Raw genomic sequence first — 18,436 nt, forward strand, 5'->3', positions numbered from 1 at the left:
TTTATTTAAGGCTACAGTGCACTTTCTGGATAGGATGGTGGATCTTTTATTATACCTCACACTTCGACTCTCACAATCATCATCACGAAACTTTCCTCCAGATCGAGCGATACAGAAGGAACAAGCATAACCCACAAATCTTTTGAAACTACCTTGCTACTCCCCCATGCAAACCACAAATACCCAAATTACATGACATACACCACACAACAATATGAAATACTACACAAAGAATGGTTACAACATTATCACTTTCAGCTTTCCCACTTCAATCAATATTTATCCCAGTTTCACACGACACTGCCCCACTTTGTAATTCTACTTTCCTACCGTGAACTCTGGAGATAAATGCACGTCTTCCTGTGCAATGCAAGGCAAGTGGCGTTGCTGGATAGACGGCCGACTCACCTTGATTCTCTCTCAGAGTTTAAATCTAGCGTCACACGGAATCATATCATGCAGTTTAATATTAAGCACACACGCGAGTCCTCAACTGATACCGTGGACGAGTACTTCTCTTTATCCTTTGTCTCATACACAGATTGAGACTCACACAGTACTCACCACGTGGAAGTACTCGTCTCTAATTTCAAGTCCTGCACACGCCATTTCTTAAATATTTCAGTCTATGGTACACACGCTATTTCTTAAATATTTCAACTTATTGTACACACGCTAGTAATTCAGCTTAACTTAAGCACACGGAAGTATTTCAACTTAATGCTACACGTGGTTTCATTGTGACCGTTGGTCACTCCCGAAGATTCCTACAATCCCATTAATATTACCTGCCTGACATTTAATTCTCCCCACAAAAGTTCCTGAAATAGAGAAATTAATATTTCAAACTACTCTTAAATATTCCACATGCATACCATACCTCCACTCTTTCATCATTATGGAGCACAACTAAAACAGGTCTTAATAGCACAAGATCCAGCGGCAGAGTGCCGAAACATGGCCGTTCTCTAGGTCCTCTCGCACCTGTGTCGAGGTGGGGGAAGCACCTTGCTATCGTATTGGTCAGCCACATTTCAGACGCTCAAAGCTCTGGTAAATTTCATCTCTTTGGTCCCACCAAAGGTGGCCAAAGGATCGACTCAAAGATGATCATATATTCACATTCACTATCTGCGGTTAGCAGACGACCATACATTCATTCATTTCACAGATCTCACCAAACTGGATGTAGGGATTTACTTTGTGGGAGTGCACATGTGATCAATTAAATAAATAAATTGTCATTCTTTCCCACACTGGTATCCGGCTTCGCTGTATTAATTGAAATTGAGTTATTTTACAAACAAAAATGTGTTCTTCTGACATAAATAATGAAGTATGTTGTACCTATTTTCAATGTCGGGTGGTACTGTACCCTTTCAAGTTTACCATTGGAATTTTATTCTACTCACAAAACATCGTTTATAAATTGCACTATTGATAAGAGGAAATGTTTTAATACAGGACGGTAAAAACCAACTGCGTTCAACAAAAATGTGAATGAATATTCCCTGAATGGGTTTCCAAGTTCTACAATGGATCGAAGGATGACCTATGCCATATCACATCTATAATCTAGGTTTAAATTAAGTTTCACAAGAGGAAAAACTATCAAAATGGTCTACAGTGAGCCTCAATTATCTTTAATTACTTATCTAACTTGTCGTAAATTACAGTGGCTGATGTGGCTTCTCAATAACTATATAACAGAAAAATCATCGCGTTTTAGATTTTTACTTCAAGTGGTAAATGTGCACACCATGAGCCTTAGTTGACGATCGACACTAGTATTACACAAAAAGGGGGTGTAACAGATGAGACTTCTGCAGTTCTGAGTGAAGCTTTATGCGCTCAAAAATGCGGCATCGCGTGCATTCATTACCTTGTCGGTGTTCGTCAGGGGGCGGCGGCCTGCGCAGCTCCGTCCAGCTCGCTCTCTCGGAAGCAACTCTCAAGCAACTCTCTCCTAACTTCTCCTAACTACAATTTACTGAAGTTGGTTTTAAAAAAACTATCTGGGTGTGTTTTCATCTAACCAATGAGGGTCTTAATGTTAACCTTAAGCTCTGCCTACAAAAATTCTGTCTATCCAATGAGAAACGTTATACTTTTCGTGGTGGGGCAATGTTTTTAAAGTTTGCAACGTAACAGAGACGCGAAAAAGTCTCACGCTAAAACTTGTAGCTGGTGCGGTCCTATAGTGTTATCGTAAGATCTATACTGTTCTTCTGGAGGGCTCTATCTTTTAACATGGGCTGGGGGGTGGTCCTAACGTAACAGAGACGCGAAAAAGTCTCACGCTAAAACTTGCGGGTGGTGTAGCCCTTTTTGTGTTATCGTAAGATCTATACTGTTCTTCTGGAGGGCTCTATCTTTTAACATGGGCTGGGGGGTGGTCCTAACGTAACAGAGACGCGAAAAAGTCTCACGCTAAAACTTGCGGGTGGTGTAGCCCTTTTTGTGTTATCGTAAGATCTATACTGTTCTTCTGGAGGGCTCTATCTTTTAACATGGGCTGGGGGGTGGTCCTAACGTAACAGAGACGCGAAAAAGTCTCACGCTAAAACTTGCGGGTGGTGTAGCCCTTTTTGTGTTATCGTAAGATCTATACTGTTCTTCTGGAGGGCTCTATCTTTTAACATGGGCTGGGGGGTGGTCCTAACGTAACAGAGTCGCGAAAAAGTCTCACGCTAAAACTTGCGGGTGGTGTGGTCCTAGCAGTTAGCTGGCGACGTAGGTGTCCGTCCGTCCTTAGCGTAGGGCCTTCCAGGTTGACACGGTTCTGCTCTCGGCTTCTGTTCTCGATTCTCCCCTCGGAACTGCGTCTGTCTCACGGTGGGAAGGTATGACATGCATTTAGGCATTCTTGTGTTAGTCTGTGGTATTCCATTTGCTCACTCGTTACTCGTATTACTTTGGATAATTTAATGTCACGATTTATTCGGAGCTATGTGACATACTACTGGATTTGCTTATCATGTCAGGGTTTTCATGGAAGGTGTTGTATTTGCCTGACACCTTACATCTGGCTTTGCAATTTGATAATAAAAATGGTAGAAACGTTATTTTTTTTAAAAAAAGGCTTAAAAACTTAGGTGCGTCTTATAGTCTGTAGCGTTTTACGGTCCTCAAAATACGGTAATAGAACTCTTATCAATAATCACCAGTGAACGCAATAAGCAATAGAAGCTTAACAATATACTCGAAGTTTAAACTGAACAACACTAAAATAACGGATATTGCGAATAGTTACTCTACTTGCAGACAAGTGAATGTTCAGGCGATGGAACGTGGAATAGTCTGTCACATTGTTTAGAGCTGTAGAGACGCAGCGTTTCATCGGTTGTAATGAGCACACCCGCTATCCGTTCATTAGTTCGCTCCATCAAAGCGCACTTCGTCACCGTGTGGCAGGCAGGCACATTACGAACACACAGCCACCCTCCACTCCGGCACATGTACGTGAGTGTCGTCGGAACCAGATCGCCTATTCAAATCTGATCTGGAATCGTATTCATAGTAACGTCTCGTTACATAACCAAAAGGAAAGTGAAGTGAACACCTTAGTACCTCCCACCCCAGTGACGTTAAAAACACAACAGCGCCAACAATGAGAAGCTTAAGTCATTCATTTTTTGTACTTTTCCTAGTAATTCTGAGGTCGTAATTCAGACAAGAATAATACTACTTACAAGTTCCAAAAGTAAACATGCGATCCATAATTTGACATGGAAACTGTTTGAATATTACACATTGTTACACTAAAAGCCATTAAAATTGCTACACAAAGAATAAATGCAGATGATAAACGAATATTCATTGGACAAATGTATTATACTAGAACTGATATGTGATTACATTTTCACACAAATTGGGTGCATAGATCCTGAGAAATCAGTACCCAGAACCACCACCTCTGGCCGTAATAAAAGCCTTCATACGTCTGGGCATTGACTCAAACAGAGCTTGGATGGCGTGTACAGGTACAGCTGCCCATGCAGCTTCAACACGATACCACAGTTCATCAACGGCAGTGACTGGCGGATTGTGACGAGCCAATTGCTCGGCCACCATTGACCAGATGTTTTCAATTGGTGAGAGATCTGGAGAATGTGCTGGCCAGGGCAGCAGTCGAACATTTTCTATATCCAGAAAGGCCCGTACAGGACCAGCATTATCCTGTACGGTTTAGCAAGGATTGAATGAAGGGTAGAGCCACGGGTCGTAACACATCTCAAATGTAACGTCCACTGTTCAAAGTGCCGTCAATGCGAACAAGAAGTGACCGAGACGTGTAACCAATGGCACCCCATACCATCACGGCAGTATGGTGATGACGAATACACGCTTCCAATGTGCGTTCACCGCGATGTCGCCAAACACGGATGCGACCACCATGATGCTTTAAACAGAACCTGGATTCATCCGAAATAATGACGTTTTGCCATTCGTGCACCCAGGTTCATTGTTGAGTACACCAGCGCAGGCGCTCCTGTCTGTGATGCAGCGTCAGGGTTAACGGCAGCCTTGGTCTCCGAGCTGATAGTCCATGCTGCTGCAAACGTCGTCGAACTGTTCGTGCAGATGTTTGTTGTCTTGCGAACATCTGTTGACTCAGGGATCGAGACGTGGCTGCACGATCCGTTACATCCATGTGGATAAGTTGCCTATCATCTCAGCTGCTAGTGATACAAGGCCGTTGGGATCCAGCACGGCGTTCCGTATCACCCTCCTGAACCCACTGATTCCATATTCTGCTAACAGTCATTGCATCTCGACCAACGCGAGTAGCAGTGTCGCTATACGATAAACCACAATTGCGATAGGCTACAATGCGACCTTTATCAAAGTCGGAAACGTGATGGTATGCATTTCTCCTCGTAACACTAGGCATCACAACAACGGTCAACTGCTGTTTGTATATGGAAATCGGTTGGAAACTTTCCAGCACATTGCACATTGTATGTGTCGCCACCGACGCCAACCTTGTGTGAATGCTCTGAAAAGCTAATCATTTGCATATCACAGCATCTTCTTCCTGTCGGTTAAATTTCGCGTCCGTAGCACGTCATCTTCGTGGTGTATCAGTTTTAATGGCCAGTAGTGTATATCTTTGAACATGTTATGAAAACCTGTTACAACGAAAGTAAGGATGTGAAATGCTGGCATATGCAGATGATATTAATATAACTGTAAAAAACTGTGAGCTATTAAATAGCTTTTAGAAGTCGTTGAAGAGCGGCTAGAAACATGAGTCAATAGGTAAATGAAGGGGAAAGTAAGATTTTGTCGACAGCTAAGACTATGCTAGGAAGTCGCTTTCATAGTGTGGTGCAGGTTTTCGGTGGTAACCGGTTTGGTCTTACTTTATAAAAACTTTTATTAGTAACATACTTTCACTCAAAGACGAGGGCATCAATTGAATGTTAGAGATTGCTTAACCAATAATTGGCGTGACGTAATAATAAGTAAACAAGCTTTCGAAGGAATACAGTACATAATTCAAATGTGTTTTAGTCCCTGCAACATACAAGTGGACACAAACCAAGAAAACAGATTAGAAAGTACACCATTCATTCTCTCTGCCCTTGGTACGTTACAGATGGGCAGTCTTATAGACGCAGTATAAGAAATGAATGAAATCACCCTCTGCTATGAGAGCTATTCGGAAAGTAAGGAACGATAGGTCGCGAAATGGAGACCACAGCGAAAATCAAAACTGTTTTATTTGCAACAGGTAGATACAACTTCCAGCTACTTATCTCCATCGTCGCCGATCCGATTTAGACGTGTGTCGTAGCGTTGTACCAACCTTCCAATACCCTGTTTATAGAAGGCAGCCGCCAGTGCTTTCCGCCAACTCTCTACGCTGGCCTACAGCTCGCTGTCTGTGCCACACTGTTGTCGTCATAGCCAGGGTTTCATGTGACCTGAGATGAAATACAGAAGGAGACAATCACGGGCTGTATTGTGGGTAATCAAACATTTCCAATTGAAAAAGATGCAGCAGCATCTTCATTGCCCCTGCAGAATGCGGCTGAGAATTGTCTTGAAGAAGAAAACGCACTACAGTTATGTAATCTTGGCTGCATAGCTTCAGGCGAAATTTCTCACCAGGTCCTCGTTCTTGGCGGGAGACACTATTGTTCTAGGTATCTTTATGTGCTCCCTGTGTGCTCAGAACTAAAAAGAGCAACGTAATGCGATCGACGGGCGTACTAGGGACACTGCCCAACAAACGTGTGCAAAACTTCGTCGGATTTTCACTGTGGTTTCCATTTCGCGACCGATCGTTCCTTACTTTCCGAATAACCCTCCTACAAGAAACCTTACCAGTAATATACAACTGCTTCATAGGAAAAGTCTTCAGACAACAACAGCAAGATAAACTTCAGAAAACTTATAGCTACTGCGTTGCAATGATTGAATTACATGAAAAAAAACGTAAATTAGTTACAAACCATGGCGTCCATACACTATATTCAACATGTAATCGTCACTACAGGTATTCGGATTTAGGTTATTCCATGGTCGATATGCGATGATGCTGCGCAGGCGAATAGCGAAATTCTGCATGACCCGCTGAAGTGTCGGATGCTGTCAATGACCTCCTGAGCGGCTGTTTTCAGCTCAGCAAACGGCTTTGGAGTTATTGCTGTACACCTTGTCTTTAATATAGCCCCACAAAAAGGAGTCGCATGTGTTCAGATCCGGAGAATATGGCGGCCAAACGAGGCCCATTCGAGTCGTCCCTAGGTACTCCAGAGCCAGAAAGCGGTCCCCAAAGTGCTCCCCCAAGACATCAAACACTCTCCTGTTTCGATGAGGTCAAGATCCGTCTTGCATGAACCACGTCTTGTCGAAATCAGGATCACTTTGGATAATAGGGATGAAACCATCTTCCACAACCCTGACGTACTGTTCGGTAGACACCGCGCCGTCAAGGAATATCGCACCGATTAGTCTGTGACTGGATATTGCACACCACACAGTCACCCGTTGAGGGTGAAGAGACTTCTCGATCGCGAAATGCGGACTCTCAGTCCCCCAAATGGCCCAATTTTGCTTAGTGACGAAGCAATCCAAATGAAAGCGGGCTTCGTCGCTAAATCAAGGCATATTCACATCAAAGTGGACCACAGTGTTGGCGAAACACAATCGCTGTTCCACGGCCCTACGGCTTAATAGCTGATGGATTTGAATTTTGTATCGGAAGAGATGGAGCGTGATTACAAACCGAATACAGACCTCCCTCTTGTACAACGCTAGAACGCACCCTCTCTATGGAGATAAGACAGTACAAAACACACACATGGACACACCATGTGATATCGGAACCTGCAACGAACTATTCGTATTCAGAACACGTACACTAGCTGGCAGTCTTCACTTTACACAGTACCCGTCGTACAATAATATCAATCTGACGGTAATTTGTCAGCTGTCCTGAAACACTACAGGCCGATAAAAAGACATTCGTAATACTCCTTGTATTATAGCAATAACAAACCAACTCTTCTCCGAAACTGATAGTGGTTGCCATCGTCTCTAGCCCCCGTCGCCGGCCGTTGTGGCCGAGCGGTTCTAGGCGCTTCAGTCCGGAACCGCGCGACTGCTACGGTTGCAGGTTCGAATCCTACTTCGGGCATGGATGTGTATGATGTCCTTAGGTTGGTTAGGTTAAAGTAGTTCTAAGTTCTAGGGGACTTATTACCTCAGATGTTAAGTCTCATAGCCACTTGAACCATTTGATCTGGCCCTCGGGTAAAGATATGCCCGTCCTCCAGGTAGGAGATGTTCACGCCAGCTTGGCCAAATATTTGACTGACGGTTGACTGCACAGACTGCCCGGCTACTCACTACATCACGTGACAGCTGTACTTCCATATTGGTTGGTATTCACCAACCAACTCTCTAGTTTTCTCCAAATGGTCCATGACTACAACATGGACCCGCCATACTCTCTAAACAAGTCTGCAGCACCGGTGTCACTATAAGACTCGTCTGCCTATCCGGCGTAGGGAGAAGCCGTAGTCACAGCAACTCCCCGTCTGCTGACCAACACATCCGGGCCCAGTTCGTCAATAAGGCCGCTGTGGCGATTTTTGGCCCTAAGACGCGCTGCTGGCTTTTCCACTGTCAAAAAATGGTTCAAATGGCTCTGAGCACTATGCGACTTAACTTCTGAGGTCATCAGTCCCCTAGAACTTAGAACTAATTAAACCTAACTAACCTAAGGACATCACACACATCCATGCCCGAGGCAGGATTCGAACCTGCGACCGTAGCGGTCGCTCGGCTCCAGACTGTAGCGCCTAGAACCGCACGGCCACTCCGGCCGGCTTTCCACTGTCACTACTATAGCATCGGCGCTGACCTAGGGACGTCGTTGTCGTTGCCACTCGATGCAACTGATCAAGCCTTCTCATTTCAACAGATTCAGGCCCAGTCCGCTCTTAAGGACACCTTGCCCACTGTGCCAGTCCTGCCCCAGAATATGCACCACTTCCATCTTGTTGACGGCGCTCGCCTTCACAAGACGTTGTTGGTTCCACTTGCTGCAGCTGACCTCTTCCGTGTCGCCCCGCCGCACCTCAGAACAGCGCTGCTTCGGCTCAAACGGTGCAAGTCACACTCTCTGCTCAAACTATGTGCGCCAGACCCAGTTGCCGGAGTCGTCTAGCCGCGAAGGAAGGCAACCAAGCTGCGAAATTCAATTTCACCGCAGAACAAAAATTGGTTCAAGTAAGTCTGATGTTGCACGTTGTTGCACTGACCTACGATCGTAGGTAAGTGTAAGAATAATTTCAGATCTGAAAACCAAAAACGGAATTTATAGTACTGGAATTTTGAGCTCAGTGCCCGCGCTTACAGAAAATTAATAATGAATGAACGATGGATCCACTTCTTGCAACTACACAAATTATTGTTTTGTTTATCACCCAAACACGTCGCACCACAGTCATAGAATCGTAAGTAACTTTTTAATGATTTTCCTGAAAAACAAACTTATAGGCTATTTTCACTTTAAAGAATGTGATAAATGGCTCTGAGCACTATGGGACTTAACATCTATGGTCATCAGTCCCCTAGAACTTAGAACTACTTAAACCTAACTAACCTAAGGACATCACACAACACCCAGCCATCACGAGGCAGAGAAAATCCCTGACCCCGCCGGGAATCGAACCCGGGAACCCAGGCGTGGGAAGCGAGAACGCTACCGCACGACCACGAGATGCGGGCAAAGAATGTGATAAATCAGAAGTTGCTCTCATTTAAATTATGAGGGTGAGTGAAATGAAAACCTTAAATATTTGTTTAAATATTATATATTGTGGAGAAGTGGTGCAACGCTGTATCACTTTTCAATATAACCTCCCCCACGCTCAATGCAAGTCCTGCAGCGCTTACAAAGTGCATTAATTCCTTTAGAAAAAAATTCTTTTGGTAGTCCGCACAAACACTCATGCACCACGTGGCGTACCCCTCCATCAGAACGGAATTTATTTCCTCCCATTGCGTCTTTAAGTGGTCCAGACATATGGAAATCACTTGGGGCAAGGTCTGGTGAGTATGGTGGATGAGGAAGACACTCAAAATGCAGGTCTGTGTTTGTTGCAACTGTTGTACGGACAGTGTAGGGCTTTGCATTGTCATGTCGCAAAAGGACACCTGCTGACAGCAATCCACGTCGCTTTGATTTGATTGCAGGCCGCAGATGATTTTTTAGGAGATCTGTGTATGATGCACTGATGCTAGTGATCCCTCTAGGCATGTAATGCTCCAAAATTACGCCTTTTTCATCCCAAAAGAGAGTCAGCATAACCTCCCCTGCATATGGTTCTGTTCGAAACTTCTTTGGTTTTGGTGAAGAGAAATGGCGCCATTCCTTGCTCGCTCTCTTCGTTTCCGGTTGGTGGAAGTGAATCCAGGTTTCGTCCACACTAACGATTCTTGCAAGGAAGCCATCACCTTCTCGTTCAAAGCCCCGAAGAAGTTCTTCACAAGCATCAACACGTCGTCCCCTCATTTTAGGAGTCAGCTGCCGTGGCACCCATCTTGCAGACAGTTTGTGAAACTGGAGCACATCATGTACAAAGTGGTGTGCTGACCCATGACTAATTTTTGAACATGCTGCAATGTCATTCAGTGTCACTCGGCGGTTTTCCTTCACTATGGCTTTAACTGCAGCAATGTTCTGTGGAGTCACAACTCGTTGTGCCTGACCCGGACGAGGAGCATCTTCCACTGGAGTCACACCATTTGCGTACTTCCTGCTCCATTCGTAAACTTGCTGCTGTGACAAACATGCATCACCGTACTGAACCTTCATTCGTCGATGAATTTCAATAGGTTTCACACCTTCACTACGCAGAAACCGAATAACAGAACTCTGTTCTTCCCTGGTGCAAGTCACAAGTAGGGCGGCCATCTATATACTGGTACTGCGACGGTATGTGTGCATCTGCACTATGCTGCCACCTACAGGCCATGCTGGACATCGTGAGAAGTTGCGGCAAACAAGTAAGCTATCGAGGGATCACCCAAGTCTGTAAGCGAAGCGATAATAAAATATGTTGGCATTACTGGGCTGCTTCAAGCCTTTCCGTATTTCTTCGATATCTTTTTCATGATGTCCTCCATCTTTTGCTATTCCTGTTAACTTTTTCAGCTCTACGTAACTACTGCATCCAACATGCTCTACGCTTCGCATATTCCCGTCTGTCTCAACTCCTACGACTTTTCCTCTCTAATGCTCTTACAGCACTAAGAAGCTTATTCCTCGCTGCCTTAAAAAGTCCCACTTTCCTATCCCTTCTTCTGGCACGGTTCTATTCCTCTTTACTAAACTATTCCACGCCTTGTTTCTAGTGTGTTTTCTGCAGTCCTGGCCTGGCTGCTAACTTTGAGAAGCGTCTTTACATGGAAATCACTCCGAGTGCATTACGTGGCTTCACGACATCGTCGGCTGTGAAATCATTATTCCTGGATGCTTAAAGAGGAAAATTATTTTGGTAAGAACCTTAAACATTGTCCCTTCAGATATCACCCTGTAATTGACTCTGAACTTAAACTTATTGCTGTTACACGGATTGTCAATACCTCATTCCTATTCCTGGTACCTTCTCGTCAAGTATGCTGTCAATTATATCATTCTTCTACACATGCAACTGTACTCCACAGCCATATTACGGTGTGTGGGGCAGAGTTCTTCTGGCACCACTATTTATTCCCTCTTTTACTGTTCCACGTCGGTGAAACCCCGTATTTAATTTCTTGAATTTTCTTGATCCGATCATTCCGTGAAACATATGTGGAAAGAAATAATATGTTGCTCGACTTTCCTGGAACGCACATTCTCGGAATTTCAACAGCAAAACCTCTCCGTGATGGGCAACGCCTTTCTTATTGCTTCTGTCGCGGGATTTTCTTGAGCATCTTCGTGAACCTTCTGCGCTGAGTAAAAGATCCCTTGACGAAACATCTACATCTACATCATACTCCTCATGCCATCTACTGGTGTGTGGTGGGGAATACTTTCGCTACCACTATCTGATCCCTCCAACCGCGTTCCACTCGCGAGGAGTGCAAGGTAAGAATGATTGTCGGTAAGCCTCTGTATTGGCTCTAATTTCGCGAATTTTCTCCTCGTGGTCAATACGCGAGATATATTCCGACTCCTCCTGAAAAGTGCTATCCCGAAATTTCAATAGTAAATGTCTCCGTAATGCACAACGCCTCTCTTGTAACGTTTGCCAGTGGAGTTTGTTGAGTATCTCCGTAACGCTCTCTCGCCAGCTAAATGATCCCGTGACGAAACGCGTTGCTCTTCGTTGGATCGTCTCTATCTCCTCTATCAGTCCTACCTGATAGGGGTCCCACATAGATGAACAATACTCAATAATCGGGCAAAGAAGCCCTTTGCAAGCCACTTCTTTCGGGGATGAGTTACATTTCCTTAACATTCTTCCAATGAATCTGAGTCTGGTGTCTGCTTTTCCCACTGTCTATTTTATATGGTCATTCTACTTAAGGTCACTCTGCATAGTTACGCCTAGATATTTTACGGCAGACAGATCTCCAGCTGTTTGTCATGAACAGTGTAGCTGTAGAGCAGTGGATTTCTTTTCCTATGAATGCGCCGCATGTTAATTTATTTACGTTCAAGGTGAACTGCCAGAATCTGCATCATTCATCAGTTCCCTGCAGTTCGTTCTGCAAATTCTTACTATCTTCTGGCGTTGCTACTTTGGTATAGACAACTGCATTACCTGCGAATAGCCTTAAAGAGCATCCGACACTTTCTGCTAGATCATTTATATATATTGTAAACAGCAACGGTCCTATCACATTTCCCTGTGATACTCCGAATATTACATTTACATCAGCCGATTTAGTTCGGTTAAGAGCGACGTGTGAGTTCTATCTGCAAGAAAGTCTGGAATCTGCTCCGATACTCCGTACGCTCGCATTTTTTTCATTAAGCGACAGTGCGGGACGGTGTTAAATGCCTTACTGAAGTCAAGGAACACGGCATCAGCCTGAGGGCCGTTGTCCACTGCGCTGTGGATCTCATTTACGAAAAGAGAGAGCTTTGTTTCGCAGGATCTCTGTTTGCGGATTACATGTTGATTTTTATAGAGGGGATATTCATTTTCCAAAAGCGTCATAATTCTTTAGCATAAAACATGTTCCACAATTGTGTGGATCTGTCTTATGGCCTTTTTTAAAAACAGGAATGACCTGTTCTTTTTTTAGGTAAGTACCTTTCGTTGCTCAAGTGATCTACGATAAATCATTCAAAAGAATGTTGGTAAAGCGTAGTGTCATATAATCAACTATATATTTCTGTATTTTGGTTTCGTTTACAAGTAATGTTACTGGTTTTTTTTTTTTCATGTTAGAACCGCGTAGTTTAGATGGAGGAGAGACACTCGGTGAATCACTGTCGTGGGAGCTCTTGTTGCCACTGGGAATCACCAACTTATCTGTGGGAAGGGCGGGGGGGGGGGGGGGACATGTATCACTTTATTCACTTCATTTTAAATCTAGTTAACTACGACACTGAACGCGCGCTAGATGTCAACTTCTAGCTATTTCATTACCTTTAAGCTGACCCCGGAAACCTGGCTGAAACCTGTTGACAGTCAAAATTGCTGTGAATAACAATCCATTATTGTAGTCATTGTTGCAAGGAAGTGGCGGTCACATTGTGGCTTATTGTTATTAGTGGTTGTTAGATGTTTGGTAAGTTGTTAACTCAGAGGGTTGACAGGGGCAGTGTGATGAACTTTGACTAGCTACTCTTGTCAACATTTCTATTGACAGAATCTGTTGGTCAGTTCTTTTTTAAAGTAAGACAGCAGACAGGTCAGTACTTAGTTCATGGAAAAGTGAATCTGACGGTAGCAATATTTGTTGACCGAAAGGCGTCCTTCGTTATACGTATGAAATGTAACTATTTCATTGAAATTCAGCGGTCCTTCTACTGCTCTGTGAGCCCCCATGGGGGGCGCAACCCCTACTTGGAGGACGGCTAGTAGAGATAACAACATCGTTCTCGAATAGCTTCACGGAAACTCCAGAGTTAGCCAATACATTATTAGCCTAAAGTGTAAATAGCACAGGCCATATTACACACCCTTGCGTTTCTCCCTAAATTACTTTTATATTTGTCGAATTAGTTCCGTTGAGAACGACGTGTTGAGCTCCAAATGCAAAATGGTGCAAAAATGTGTTCCAGTACTGGGTAAAAATGTATCACTAATACGCCAGTACCTAGGTCTATCCAATGGGTTCCGGAAGTCAAGGAACACGGTATCAACGAGAAAGCTTTTGTCTTCGACCCTCTGTATTTTACAGGCGAACAGAGAGAACTGAGAGAGCTGAGAGGTACGGAAGATCTTTCTTTGTGGAATCCATGTTGACTGATACAGCAGATTTCGGATTTTTGTTGTGAGTAATGCGTGTGCATAAAACGTGTTCATAATTCAGTTATAAAAACCTATAATAATGCGCTTCGCCCAGACGATCTTGCCTGAAACCGGGAATGACCTGCGCTGTTTAGCATTCGAGTTCTGAGTAAAATAATAGTAAGTTAAAGGGAAACGGTAATGCACAATATATATAAGAACCAAGAGGGAACAATTAGACTGGAAGACAAAGAACGAAGTACTCGTATTGAAATGAGTGTAAGACAGAGATGCAGTCTTTCACCACTACTGTTCAATCCATACGCCGAAGATGCAAAGACGGGAATAAAAGAAAGGTTTAAGAGTGGGATTAAAATTCGGGGTGAAAGGATATGCATATAAGATTGGCTGATGACGTTGCTATTCTCAGTGAAAGTGAAGAACAATTACTGGATCTGGTGGATGGAATGAAGAGTCGATGAGTACAGAATATGAATTGAGAGTGAAACGGAGAACGACGAAAATAATGAGAAGTAGCAGAGATGAGAACTGCGAGAAACTTAACGTCAAAATCGGTGATCACGAAGTAGATGAAATTAATTATACCTTGTAAGCAAAATAACCGATGACGGACGAAGCAAGGAAGATTTAAAAAGCAGACTAGCACAGGCAAGAAGGGCATTTCTGTCTAAAAAACGTCGACTGGTATTAAACATAGACCTTAATCTGAGGCAGAATTTTCTGAGACTATACGTTCGCAGCACAGCATTGAAAATTACTTTGTCATGGACAACGGAAAAATCTGAACAGAAGAGAATCGAAGCGTTTGAAATGTGTTGCTACAAAGAATGTTGAAAAATTGGTCGACTTATTAGGTAAGGAATGAGGCAGATCTATGTGGAATCAGCGAAGCGAGGAACATTTGGAAAGCACTAACAAAAAGAAGGGACGGGATGATAGGAAAAGTGTTAAGACGTTAGGAATGACTTCCATGGTACTAGATGGAGCTGTAGAAGGTATAAAATGTATAGGAAGACAGAGGTTTGGAATACGGCCAACAAACCCAGCAAGGAATTGAGTTCGTACCGTGCAAGTGCTACTCTGAGATGAAGAGGTTAGCGCAGGAGAGGAACTCGTGGCGTGCTGTATAAAATAAATAAATAAAAAGAAATTATTATTCGTTACCCCTGGGACTTACGATAAACTACTGGAGCAGTTTCTTTTGCAGAACCTCACACTTTTCTCATCCGATCCACTGTCGGACAGTTTAACTTCATTTTCTATACCGCATCCCGTATCTTAGTACCTGCCAGCTAAGCATTAGTGCCACGATAGAAAGGAGGACCCATGTTACGATATTAAACAGCGAAACTATTTCGGATGACCAAATTATTTCGGCCCTCTCTGCCAAGTTCTGTTTCGCTGCCAGTGTGGTCAATGAGCTACTGAGTAGATAGCGACTGCGCACATATTCACGGTATAATTCTGGCAGTATACCGACCTAATGAAGTATAGCGTCCAACAAGAAGTGAAATCCTGTCAACAATTTGACCAAGACCGCACAGATTGAGTGATGTTGACCCAGAATGAAGATTACCAGCCATCGCAGATTTTCCTACGACGACGACGTTCACACAGTTTTTCTCGTATTGCTCCTTTGTCAATGAGTGGATTTCTACTTGAAACACCCCCGTTTAATTTCCTTATTGGGTTTTGTGTAATTTATCGTAGCCGCCAAACAGTTAATCATTATGATTATATGGCCGTGTGCTTAATGGATGAAAGGCTGTCGGTTTTTCTGCTGTGGTTTCGGGGGTATTTCAACCGAGTGCGGCTGTTCTGAGACAGAATAGTGGAATGATTGAAAGTTTGTCTATTATTAAGGACCATAAAGGTTACGATGAACAAAGTGATATATACACTCCTGGAAATTGAAATAAGAACACCGTGAATTCATTGTCCCAGGAAGGGGAAACTTTATTGACACATTCCTGGGGTCAGATACATCACATGATCACACTGACAGAACCACAGGCACATAGACACAGGCAACAGAGCATGCACAATGTCGGCACTAGTTCAGTGTATATCCACCTTTCGCAGCAATGCAGGCTGCTATTCTCCCATGGAGACGATCGTAGAGAACTGGATGTAGTCCTGTGGAACGGCTTGCCATGCCATTTCCACCTGGTGCCTCAGTTGGACCAGCGTTCGTGCTGGACGTGCAGACCCCGTGAGACGACGCTTCATCCAGTCCCAAACATGCTCAATGGGGGACAGATCCGGAGATCTTGCTGGCCAGGGTAGTTGACTTACACCTTCTACAGCACGTTGGGTGGCACGGGATACATGCGGACGTGCATTGTCCTATTGGAACAGCAAGTTCCCTTGCCGGTCTAGGAATGGTAGAACGATGGGTTCGATGACGGTTTGGACTATTCAGTGTCCCCTCGACGATCACCAGTGGTGTATGGCCAGTGTAGGAGATCGCTCCGCACACCATGATGCCGGGTGTTGGCCCTGTGTGCCTCGGTCGTATGCAGTCCTGATTGTGGCGCTCACCTGCACGGCGCCAAACACGCATACGACCATCATTGGCACCAAGGCAGAAGCGACTCTCATCGCTGAAGACGACACGTCTCCATTCGTCCCTCCATTCACGCCTGTCGCGACACCACTGGAGGCGGGCTGCACGATGTTGGGGCGTGAGCGGAAGACGGCCTAACGGTGTGCGGGACCGTAGCCCAGCTTCATGGAGACGGTTGCGAATGGTCCTCGCCGATACCCCAGGAGCAACAGTGTCCCTAATTTGCTGGGAAGTGGCGGTGCGGTCCCCTACGGCACTGCGTAGGATCCTACGGTCTTGGCGTGCATCCGTGCGTCGCTGCGGTCCGGTCCCAGGTTGACGGGCACGTGCACCTTCCGCCGACCACTGGCGACAACATCGATGTACTGTGGACACCTCACGCCCCACGTGTTGAGCAATTCGGCGGTACGTCCACTCGGCCTCCCGCATGCCCACTATACGCCCTCGCTCAAAGTCCGTCAACTGCACATACGGTTCACGTCCACGCTGTCGCGGCATGCTACCAGTGTTAAAGACTGCGATGAAGCTCCGTATGCCACGGCCAACTGGCTGACACTGACGGCGGCGGTGCACAAATGCTGCGCAGCTAGCGCCATTCGACGGCCAACACCGCGGTTCCTGGTGTGTCCGCTGTGCCGTGCGTGTGATCATTGCTTGTACTGCCCTCTCGCAGTGTCCGGAGCAAGTATGGTGGGTCTGACACACCGGTGTCAATGTGTTCTTTTTTCCATTTCCAGGAGTGTATTTCCTACTAACCCACAAATGCTGAGGCAGTTGCTACCTTCGCCTTACACGTCTAATCACAGTTATATCTTTTTATTGGTTGTTGATTTTCAGTACTTCGTCACACGCAATGCTGATGGTTAACATTCACAACAATCCTCACTGCAATCCATGGTTGTTGCTGGCCGACACAGTTGACGCGAAACACGTGATTAGGCACTTGTCACTTTCTGTTTCATATCACTCGCGAATCGGTATTAGTGAGCTTCAACCCCACGACGATCAGGGGGACGTGCTCACTCGTCATACTCCGGTGAATATTACCGTTTACAACTCACTCGACCACAATTCTTGCCCGTCTCTCCAACACTACTTGTCACTCGTCACTCCCCCATACTACTCTGCATTCGACACTCGTCTCACTGCCTACTGCAGCGCTCAACAGTCGACTCCTGTCTGGTATCGACGTGGATACTCGCATCTATGTTCGTGGGATCACGGATCCCTTACATACTGTGGAATAACTGAACGACTGATAGAACGTTCCGACTTTTGTTTGCAGAGATTTGATGACTATGGTGATACACTTTTGTGTATCTGTATCGTTTTGAAGTGTAGTGTAACACTCAATAAAAGATACTTGGCTCGCAGTAATAATTTGAAACTTACCTTTCGAAGTCATCTAGATCAAAACTAATATTAAGCAGCAAACTGCCACAAAAAAGATTTCGCACTGCTTTGCAGTTCACGTTGCAGCGTTATTTCGTTGTAGAATAATATAGTATGCCGAATCGGGGTTCGTGCTCTGCCAGGATCATTTCATCCGTTTCGATCAGCAGTTTGCAGCATATTCAAAACGTCCATTCAACCTCGACCCAAGAGAAACAGTTCGCATCTACTGTCAACTGACATTGCGGAATTCACAAACGACACTGCTGGGAGAGAGAGGGACACACAGAGAGAGAGAGAGAGAGAGATTAAATCACGCCCGCTATGTTTCCACTGCCGCCTGTCACGACAATTATTGACTGGTCGCCGTGCGCATCCAGATTCGCGTGCAGCGCCGGAGCGCGCGCTTAAATGCGAACGCGGAGAGCGGCAAGTAGCAGTTTTCTGAACAGCGGCCGCAACCGACCCCACCCCGCCGTCCCAGCGGGGGTTCCGCCAGCGCCGATGTAAATATTGCGTGAAATCCCAAACGTAATACGGA

Source organism: Schistocerca serialis, chromosome 1, assembly GCF_023864345.2.
Source record: "Schistocerca serialis cubense isolate TAMUIC-IGC-003099 chromosome 1, iqSchSeri2.2, whole genome shotgun sequence".
Classification (NCBI taxonomy): Eukaryota; Metazoa; Arthropoda; class Insecta; order Orthoptera; family Acrididae; genus Schistocerca; species Schistocerca serialis.